Consider the following 12,410-nt stretch of genomic DNA (forward strand, 5'->3'; position numbering starts at 1 on the left):
TGACGTACATTTTTAAGTGAAGCCAAAATATGATAAATTTAAAAGCTTGGGTCTTTTACCCCGAACTGTGGAAGATTCAACAAATAATCCAAAAATAAAAGTTTCCTACGAGTCTTTAGAGCAAAAAGCCTCAAAGTTGTTATGATGCACCTTTATTTCTATAAAGTGTAGTTGGACTTAATGTTTCCGGTCACACAAATTGCCTGCAGATTGCGGTTGCAAATAAACAGATAATTACACTTGAATTAGAGTACGACAGTTGCTCCAAGCAGGGTAACGTAAAGGCACTGAATATGAGCCTAATGAACGTAATGAACAAGTTCATGTGGATGCATGCTATGTTTCTAAGGCAATGGGGATACGTTTCAACTCGCATGCATTTCTACAGACAGAGAATTCTACTTTTGAAAAGTCATATGCACATAAGTAAATGTATATTTATACACATTTTTTCTGGCATCCATAGCGCATGAAGCACTTTATTTGCTGTAGTTATTGTATAACCCGGAAATGCAATTCTAAATGATGTTGTTGCCACAAACAGTTGCTAAGTTGTAAACAATTTGTAAGTGCAAATGTTGAGTGACCGCGATGTGGCTCAGATTTCATGAGCGCATCGCATGCCGACTATTTGTGAATGAACAAATTCATCAGTACATATGTACATAGTTAACTACTCTACTTAGAAAAGGTTACGTTCTGCAAAACTAAAATTAAATATGAAGAAATAAATTTGTTTCATTTATAGATTTTTTGTTTATTGAAAAGTAGTTGTGAAAATCGATCTGTTTTCTGCTTTATGCTTTTTTATAAAATCGTGATCCGATCTAAACAATTTCTTCGGAGATTACATTGTTGCCTTAGAAGATAACTCATGCCAAATTTCGTAAAGATACCTCGTCAAATAAAAAAGTTTCCCATACAAGTACTTGATTACGATTGTTCAGTTTGTATGGCAGCTATATGCAATAGTGGTCCGATATCGGCCGTTCCGATAAATGAGCAGCTTCTTAGTGAGTAAAAGACAGATCAATAGCTTAAAAACTGAGGGACTTGTTTGTATATATACAGACAGACGGACAGACAGACGGGCATGGCTAAATCAACTCCAGTCATAATGCTGATCATTTAGGTATATATTTTATAGGGTCTCCGCCGTTTCCTTCTGGGTGTCACAAACTTCGTGGCAAACATCATATACCCTGTTCAGGTTATAAAAAAATGCTCCCCTCATATCCAAGTCATTATACGTCACTTTAAATGAACTCAGCTATTTCGATTTTAATCACATCTCTGTACCATTAAAAATTTTCAAAATGTCCTTTTGAAAGCCTTATCATACTTACACACCCACAACATGAGCTTTCAAACTGCACAGTTTTTAAACTGTGTTCACTGAAACTTTTTATGGAAAACAAATTGCAAATCTAAAGCCAAGTATGTACGTGCCATAAAAAACTGAATACTAAAAGGCTTTAAAGCGCGACATCTTAAGTCAAATATAGCAAGAATCATAGTGTTCTTTGTAGCTTTTTGTGTTTCCTAAACATGCTATTATAACTTACAATGCAAACGTAAAGCGCATTTCTTTAAAAAGTTGCGTTAAAAAGCACAAAGTGCTTGAAAGCTTTCAGTGATTCGTTGACAAGATAAGCGATTACATAAAATTTATGCGTATGCAAGTTATAAACCGTTTCGGAAATGTTGTCTGAATTTTTCATGTCAGATACATGTACGACAAATTTTTATGGTTTTCTGTCCAGGCGGTCCTTGACCAGTGAAGGTTATTGGAAAAGTTTGAATTTAGTACTAAAGAATTTGGTTGAAGTCTTAGCTTTGACCGTGCAGCAGTGAAGCTTTCTCTCTACTTGTCTACATGTTAATATATAAAATATTTACCTAAGCTGTGAAGCAAGCTCACTCACAAGGCTTTATGTACAAAATAATAACAGTAATAAAGTTAAGGCGGGCTTAAATAGAATTTACTCACTCAATTTGAGAGTTATAGTATTTCTAGACGCCTACAGATATTGTTAAAATTAAATGAATTAAATTTACTTATTTTGTAATGTGGTTTGGTTATGAACCAATATCAAATATCAACTGAGATATGTATTTTCTTATAAAGAAAGAGCAGATAGTAATTTTAATTAATTATTATTATTAATTAATTTTAATTTCACATGATTATCGGAAGGCAGGAATTAGCTACCAATCAATATATTTATTGAGAGAACACTACGGATAGCAGATAAATGAAACCCACTTCGTCTCTTCTCCTTACCAATAAATATATTTATATATATATTCCGATCTGCTTATTAGAAATTGAATCAGAATGAGGGTTTATACAAAATATGATTGGAGGGGTAAAAGTAGTCGGGGTTGAGCCTTTAAATTTCGAGTGCCGTTATATGGTAGGTTGGCGTGTTTGCTGACTGAACCTTCTAGAATAGGCTAAGATGTATCAAGCCAACAACATTGTAAATATAAAAAAGTGTTTTCTGTTTGTGTGTAATTTTTGCGCTTCGGATTGTGTTTTGGTTAGCCTTTTGTAGTTTTTAGTTAAACATTTATGACATACACATACATGTGTACAACCACAAGTGTGAAACACATATAAACATACAGGTAAATGAGTACATTGTCCCTTTCATCGTTGCTTTCACTTCTAGATGGAAATCTGGCGCTTGTGTTTTATGTATTTAGTCTGGTTGAATATTAATTTAGAGTATCCAAGCGGGTTATGTCGAGTTGTAACGCAACCCGCCCGTGTTGCCACATACGCGTATTTGTGTGTGGGCAAAATAAGTACTTTAGTCGAGAAAGAGATGCATGGGATTACGTGTAGTCACGTAATAAAAATTAACACGACAGTTAAGTGATTTTAATGTGGTACAATAAGCAAATAAAACGATATGCCGTAACATAGTTGGAGCTGGTTTGGCTTGCTAACAAATGCGACAGCTTAAACAGCTAATGCAACAACAACAAACAAACAATACTAAAAAAGGTATAGAAATAAATCCCTGTTTCTAGTAGTGAACCCTTGTTGAATGTTGTTAAAGCACTTGCTTATACGAATATAATCACCCAGCGGTGGAAAAATTTAGTTATAAACTATTATACAAGCACGTACGTTTCTTATTATTTTCTTGGTATATCTGGTTGATGAAAATAGAATCACCCTAGACTCATACTAACACAAAGTAGGGTTAAAATATCTGGTTCACTTAAGGACCAATACTAAAATATTGAAGGCAAAGAGAAAATTTTCATTAACAATATATTAAAGAACTGGTATGGTATGTTAATATGGAGAGCGGTAATGCGACATGCGACATGCAACAAAGAGATAAAAAGTTTCGCATAAAAACAAAAAAAAAATTAATAAATAATTAAACGAATGAATCAAATAATTGATCACGATGGCTGGTCTACTTTGATCTTAGACCATTTTCACAAAAGTTATTGCTATATATATGAACTTTTAACTAACCCACTTTCCATTTAACAATTCTAGTTGGAGCTAGTACTTTTCCTTAAGAAGTTCAGTTTCCATTCAACAATTCTAGTTGGAAACTAGTATCTTTAAGCATTGATAATTTACTACAGGGAATATGTCTGTTAGTGAATGTAATTTAAGTGGAATTAATAAATAACTCGAAACGGAGAGAATTCCATATATGCATGCATATATTGTTATATAAATATAGCCATCTGATTGCCTAAGATCCCACCGACTCTCACGAGCTGGGTAATCCAAAAATATAAACGCTGAATTGTGGTACATGCTACATGAAGCACATGGCAGTACATGTCCTTATATTTTTTTGGCTCTTATTAAAAAAAGCAAAAAGTAACAAAAAAAAAAAAAACATTAACGTCGATTGCACCAAAGCTATAATACACTTTACAAATACAAAAGGATTTCTTACAAGAACTTGATTCTGATTGTTCAGTTTGTACGACAGCTACATGTTGTATTTATTCGATCTGAACAATTTTTTCGGGAATTGCATTATTGCCTTCGGTAATAAGCTTTGTCCAATTTCGTGAAGATATCTCGTCAAATGAAAAAGTTTACCATACCAGCACTTGGTTCCAATCGTTCTGTTTGTATGGCAGCTATATGGTATAGTTGTCCGATATCGGCGGCACCGACTTATTGGTGAAAAAAGAACGTGTGTAAAATTTTAGATCGATATCTCAAAAACTAAAGGACTAGTTCGCGTATATACAGACAGATGGACATGGCTAAATCGACTTAGCTCTTCACAATCATCATAAAAATATATATTTTATAAGGTCTCCAGCGTTCCCTTCTGGGTGTTACATCGTGGCAGTCTTAATATACCCTGTTCAGGGTATACAAATATATACATATAATAATTAATTAAATCCAAAATTTACACTGAAATTCACTAAGCATTGTAAGCCTATCTTAACACACTGACAGCGGTGTGTGTCTTCGATAATTTAAAACAAGTATGGTTGCCTACATTTAGGGTGGAATCTGGTATCGTGATTATTATAAAAAATTCGTTTGCTCTTCTCCACATATGCATATCGGCTCGATAAAGCAACTCTCATAAATATACTCAGATATCAAGCTATATACAGCATTGCATCAAATGTAAAAGGAACAAACTCTTATCTAGAAGCCTGAAGTGGTCAGTCCCTCAAAATATTTTCTCAGAAATGAAGGCAGGATACTTGAGCGATAAATTCACAAAAGCTGAACATTCTGGTAGAACATAATATGATGACGTTGGATTTTCTACATATCTGAAGACGCTGTAAGGAGATCTAACAACCTTAATATAATTATTTTACTTAACCTTCTTTCCATATAAATTGGTTACGAAAGAAGCAGCACAAAGTCATACGTACTACGAATTGCTTAAATGCAAGAAAAAATACTTTGAGGGCGACTAAGCTGTTAAAATTTTGTATCTTAAAGCTAGCTGCTAAGTATCAAAGTGTCTTGGCACTCGTATAAATCTACTATTAAATTATTTTCGACTTAAAGCTAATCACTCAACCTACTTAGTAGCGTTTAAATTAAGCCATTCGCTCGTTATCACATAATCTACAACAAAATAATTACTTCGTCTAGTAGTGTCTTGATAAATGCGTACATGCATCATTATTTACAACACAGCTAATATGTGTCGAAACACCCATTTAAAGCGCTCGCATTTCACTTACAGATTTCGTTACCTTTGCTAATTACAGACAAAGACCAGCATGTAGCGATTTCATATATCATTTTGGTGCGCGAGACAAACATAAGTCAGCTCGACATGCAATCCTCCAGTGGTTGATCGAATCTAAATAAAGTGTATTAATAGCACATTTCATTCGCTATGCAACAACAACAACAAGTAGGTTGCATGCACATTAAGCACACACGAACTTGAAATTATTTCGATTTGTAAATGTCAACGATTTTGGCTGCACAAATCACCAGACATCAATGTTTATTGATGGCAAGTTTACGCATACACACACAAATATATTATATACAGTGTTAGTATGTGATCGGTTGTATGTTAAAATAGAAATGAAAACAATTTATTAAATAAATATGTTTTCTAGTGTAGATTTGAATTATTGCTGTGATATAGCTTAGTTTGCGGAGAGTTATGGTGCAACGCCTGCTATTTTGTTGAGAGTCAGCATAAGGTTCAATGAACGACTGATAGCCACAATAGCATGCTGATATGTAAGGTGCAGACGTTTTCTTGTGATGCTATTATTGCTTCCAAGCACATGTAAAACTTTATGCAAATCTATGCCTCCATGCAATGAAAATAAATGGCTTTTCACGTACAATAGCTTTTTTAAATCAAAAGTTTTTAAGTTAGTTGAAAAGTGGCTGCATATATACTGGGTTCCAGACCACAAAGGAATTCCGGTGAGCAAAATAGCTCATAAGATCGCCAAAAGTGGTAGCCATCTGGCTACCGAACAAGTACAGGAAATACGGAAGTCAGTGAAAACGATATACAATGAAATTTTCGAAAGAGCTGATAGACGTATCAAGACGATATGGAATGCCTTAAGTATATTTAGGATCGCCAAAATCATGTGCGAGAGCTCTGACGGAAAACTCGCATGCTTTTTACTCACACGGTCTCAAAAGGACTGCAGGACGTCTGTTGGTCTAAAGACAGGTTACAACCTACTGGCATCACATGCGAGCCGGATGGGCATAAGTAACCACGATACATGCAGAAAGTGCAAGGAAGGGGTAGGCATGAGAGAGACGCTGAAATAACTCCTATGCCTCTGTCCAACCCTTTCTAGAACTTGTTTTAAATATCTAAAAGCTTCGCAGTTCAAAGGACTAGATGAAGTACCAAAATTAAATATCAAGTCGCTCTTAAAGTTCGCAAAAAGCGTTGATGTCCTGTGTAACGAATACTTCAGCTCAAATTAAACTAAAGCCTCCATATAAAATTACTAAGTACCAATAGATGTATGTATGGCTTGCCAGCTGGCTAGTATAATCTAACCTAACCTGACCTAAAATATCTGACCCAATTGAATAGCATAGCATACTACACTTGCTTTGGAATCTTTTATCAAATACAATTATCATTTTTTATGAACTTCCGAATGTGTAGTGAAAGCTTTGGGGGTGGAAAATATGTTATCTAGGTTACAGAAGAGAGAACCGCTTATATTCACCGATTATATAGCGTTAAAATAAAATATAGCATATTCAATCAAAATATGTGTTGACCTCTGATACCAAACCGATGCGATTGTTGACACTTGATACTGATGACAATGTAGACTGTAATGCTTCTGAAGTTGTGACAGTTTACCAATACACACAAATAATTTTGGAAAGAAAATATTTATGGTGTATTTGTATTTTGTAAAATGCTTGCGCACACATTTTCGATTTTCTTTCTATTTACTTATGCCTTATACGTTGCAAAATGCATGACTGTATTTGCAGTGGCAAGTAGCTGTTGTTGTTGTATAAATGTGTGCTTTTTTTTACAACCTTTACTTTGTCGAATACGAGTACGTCGAGCAAATACTCACGTTGAATTGTTTGCCTGTGGAGGTGAGTGTGCTCATTACTGGCAGCGCAGCCATTGAGAGCAGCCATGAAAGCTCAGGGGTAAGGTCAAAGGGCGTGTACTTTAATGGCAGACACACTTGAGCGTGTCAAGTGCGCTGCTGCCGGAGCTCTGCTGCTGTCTTTTTGTAAATAAGCGGGAGTATGTACAATGTTCGCTTGTTAAACTTTCCTGGAAATGTGCGTGAGGCCTTGCACGCTCACAAGTAAATTAACCGCTATGCACGTCGCATGTTAATAAAAGTACACACATGTGGGTATACATGTGTATATGTGTATGACTGTGTGTGCAAAGCAATGTGCGATTTTTTCATTGAAAGTATGTACATGTATGTATATATTTGGTATTTGCTTTACAGTATTTATGTAGCTAATTTCACAGATTCACACATTCCAACGGGGTTGTTGAAATTTTTTTAGTAATCGAAAGCGAGAGTGTACCATAAGTCTTTGTACGAAAGTTTCATAAGATTTTACAACCAAGTTCTACGCAAAAGTTCTAAAAGCTTTGAAAAGTTCCTTTACTTCCAAAAAATATATAGTTTTTGAAAAACCGTTATGAATTCTTAAGAATACAATATTAAAAGTTGTAAATTGTTTTCTTTTGAAAGAAAAATAATTTCAGAAAAGCGATTGCTTGAAAACATTCTCAAAAATAAGTCACTTTAGAGACGTGATCAACGTTAATATAAAGTTTACGTAATATTCTACAAAATGTATGTGACTTTATACAAATTTGAAAAAAAATCGTGAGCTTTGAACCAAAAGCTTTTACACGTATAAAGAGCTTTAAATGAGCTTAAAATCTCATTAAAGAGCAAAAAAAAAAAATTCCCATATCATCCAACTTATTCATATTTAAACCATTCAAAAGCGTAAATAATTTATATACCCCAGTAGGCTATGCCAATTACAACTCAAAATTATATATTTGAAAAATGTTATTTGTGCCGTCAAGCTAAAATATGTAATAAATTAAATTAGCGCGAAAGCTTTAAGAAATAAAAAGCTTTGAAGATACCGTAAAAAGCTTTGAAGGTACCCAAAAAAGCTTTTAAGTTGTTGTTGTAGCGGCAAAAATCATCTTTTACGTAATTTATAGGAATACTGCTGAGCGGACAGTCCTTGGCCGTATAAAAATCCGGGTTCGTTCCCGGTACGTAGACCCGACTGTCGTGGGAACGGTAAAAAGCTTCTAGGTATGCTTTATAACTCTACGGTTTCTCTGAAAAATGTTCAAAAAGTCTGAGAAGGTCAGAAAATTATAATGAATACGCCATAAGCTTTCATGTAATGAAAGTTCGGATATGGTTTTCAAATAAGATAAGTCAATTAATAATTTAGTTACTTCTTTTGTCGCCTCGTGGCAACTTTTTATTTATTTATACACTCAATAGTGATTATACATTCGTTTTCAAATTATTATTAAATATGTGAAAGCCTCGCGAAAAGTTTCAATTAAAATAATTATGCACCCGTTTTATATAGATATCGACTTTTTATACATATAAATATATATTATTTGAATAAAGAAAAAACACACGACTCTAGTTGCTCATATATTTACGTTATTACTCCTACAATAAATAATTATGCCACGCGCCATTGTACACTAGCAAAAGATGCGTGACATTACATGAAACAGCAGGCCACAAGAAGTCATATCTGCAGGTGGACACTTGGAGTCTGACATGCCACCCGTTGAGAAAATTTCCACACGCTCAATTGATATGGCTCGTGTACACTACTACAAACACAAATATGCACATATCTGCAAGTATATGTCGTGTGGTTGTCATGCTGATTGGAGTTAATCAAGAAGTCCAAATAAGAAAATTCATGATCATTATTAAGCAAACACTGTGTCGATTTCGTTCAAGTATTTGTCCATTTGTCAATATATGTATGTGTGTGTATAAAGTATACCGTCAAATGATGCGTATTTTGATGAAGAATGTGTGGTCTCCATTGACTATTCACCTACACGCTCGAAAAGAAGAAGAAGGTGAAGGAAATGTAATTCATAGAAATATGTTGCGAAGACGTAGAATATTAAGGATATGGCTTCCGCTGAGTGACATTTGACTAAAACGTACTCAATGGGAAGAAAATATCTTCAATATGTTGGAAAAAGGCGAAATTGTGGTAAGCAAAAATTAGAATGCAATTGACTTCCTCAATCTTGAATGATTCGATTGTTGTTTTGTCGCTTGCTGAGTTATATAGCATTAGTGAATTAAACTCAGTGGTCATAGCGATCATTTCATATATTCTTACTTGTATCATTAGACAATGCTCAACGTTTTAATAAATTTCTGTCAGATTGGCAACTTTTTTAGCTTTTGAAATTTGAAAAATGAGACATGCAGGCATCATCCTACAAATACATATGTAAATAACTTTTTCTACGTGGATCTGTTTTAACTCGGTTGCCATCACATCTGAGATTTATGTATCCAATTACTCTAGAATAGATTCACATAAAAAAAGTTCCATTATGTAGGATGACGGTATATCAGATTTATAAGGCCTTATTTCGTAGAGCTGCATTAGTTTAAAAAAATATTTATAAGATATTATAGGCTTACAAAGATCTCCATATGCTTAGCTATACATGCCTACAATATAAAAATTGTTTGAAAAGAGTGTGCGACTTAAATAAAAGACGCCTAATTGTAGGCAAGGTTTTAAGGTGATAAATTCTAGCGCAAAGTAAACATTGCATACATTTAGGGATGGGTTGAAGGCTTAGCTAGACTAAAAGGGACACATTTAAAATACTTAATAAAATTGATAGATTATATTATTCATAAACTAAATATGCTTCTACAAACTTCAGACCTAAAGGCCAAAAGCCACGAAGTTTTGGGAAAAACAATCGCATAAAGTCTCTACTAAGCTAACTTCAATCGAAGCGCGGTGGATTGTGGTTTAACTTAGGCTGCTGTCGCTATTAGTATCCATTTATGCAATACAATTTTACTGCTTGTTGAACTAAGAGTGTGCTGACATGTTGAAGAAATGTTGTGCGATATACATATATTTGGTTGTAAGGGCAAACTAGCAACTGCATATGTGCAAACTTTTGTGGTTATGCAAGAATTAAATTGCAATTGGTTGTCGAGAGTAAGGCCATCTCTTTGCAAATAGTGTTTGATTTAGGAGCCGGTTGTGGCGAAAGGAACGCTGGTGAAGCCTGAGATGACATGAAACAATTTCATTAATAACATTGCAAGTTTGCGGCACAGGAAATGAAAGTGGCCGTATATACTATGTATGCTATATAAATATACGCATATGTGCTTACAGTGACTATGATTTCGGGTTCATGTCAAACCTAAAGCAAATGGACGAGTAAAATGTATGTATGCACTATAAAAGTACTTGTACTTAGTAAAGGCAAATAAGATTTTCCTTAGAGCAAGATTATGTTTCAAAATTCTAAACTAATCCGGCATGTAATTGTATTTTTATTGGAAATATATTTTTGCTTATGCAGATAAAGATCTCATATTCATGTAGCAGAAATCACACTATATAGCCACACATGTAGGCTTAAGCATACTCTATTTTCTTAAAGGTACAGTGTGATTTATGTTCAGTTGTAAAAATAACGAGTTTTCTTAACGAAATGCAGACGAAGCCTCAAATTTGGTCCATCAAATGACAATTTCCTTTACAACGAGAGCAACAGTAGGCACATATATGCAAGTAAAGGCTTAAAGCATACTAGACCGGATTTTAAACATAAACATTTATTTCACATTTTTCTACAAAATTCTACAGGCACACATACTAGTATAGAGCTTTGGGTTTTGTTGCCGATTTTAAATCTACATTTTCAATTTTATGGCTACTTTGTCTGGCATTTCAGATGTTAGTAGATGGCAACATAACAATATAAAAGTACCGACACATCTATTCAACCTTGGCAATTTGCAACAGCTCACGCCTTTTTCATAGTAAGTACAAATATTGTGCATATTTATGTATTTTAAGTGTGTATTAGGGTTGTATGCAGTTAAGTTATAAGAAATATAGGCAAGTAATATATGTATATCTATCGTTTAAAAAGAAGGAATGCTTATTTTGAAGTATCTTTAGTAAATCGAATTTATTTATCGATTATGAAATATTATCGATTATAAAATTTTATAGATTACTTTTTAGAAATAGTATACAAATAGAATTATCATATATTCTTTATAATAGGTTGATAAAATAAATATTACTACTAGATGCAAATATATCGATAACTGTTTTCTTAAAAGTAATAAAGACTCACTAACTTAGAAATTAATTTTAATTCGAACGTCGCACCTAGACTGCAAAGCATATTAAAACAAAAATTAAAAACAACAAAAAGCTATATTTTCATCACTAACTCTCATAAAAATTTATCGATAACTTTGTCAATATATAGAAGACTGGATTAAAATATATGTTACCGGAATCTATATATGTCTCAATATGCAAGCAAATTTCTCAATTCGATAGTCAAAAGTAATCGATACATTTCTCACATCACAATAAGATTCGATAAAAAAATGTTCTAGACTTTTAACTTTCACTGCCATTCAGGCAATGTATCGAATTTAGAATATTTATAAGCTGGCTATCGGTATTAAATACATCGATAAATATCTCACATATTCCACGATTGCTGACAAAAGTTCTCTGAAAACAGAATTTCAATCCAATTTAAATTTACTCTGAATATAGGCAAAGAAATTTTTGAATTCGATAACAATAAAACAAGCGATACATTTCTCACATCAGAAAATAATCGAAAAAAGTTCTGTAAATTTTTACTTTCACTGTAGTTTAATCAATATCTCAAATATTCTACGTTTATATGCAAAAGTGCTCTGAAATTTCAATCAAATTGACTGAATAAAGAAACTAAGTTAACATCTCTAATCCAGACTAATATTATGACCTATAAGCAAAGTCTACAATAGCTTTATTGCTTTGTGTGCCAACCTCACATAACTCAACAGCCTACGCTGCGAGCAAAAGTTAAGGCCAACTGCAACTCAACAGAGATTTGAAACTTTAAGAAAGCGGCTGGTGAGCCAGCACGCTGTTTTACTTGAGAATCATTGACAGGCAAACAACAACAATGACGACAACAACAACAATAACAGAGACAAAAATAAATACCATTACTGGCAATAGTGGCAATGTAGAAATTTTATTAACAACATCTTTTGCGTTTTATAACGAAATAAATTTTACAACTTGGCAGTAGCAACAAACAACAACAGCAACAACAACAGCAACAACACTGGGTGCCATCAAAGTTTGTTGA

Source organism: Bactrocera oleae, chromosome 3 (genome assembly GCF_042242935.1).
Source record: "Bactrocera oleae isolate idBacOlea1 chromosome 3, idBacOlea1, whole genome shotgun sequence".
Classification (NCBI taxonomy): Eukaryota; Metazoa; Arthropoda; class Insecta; order Diptera; family Tephritidae; genus Bactrocera; species Bactrocera oleae.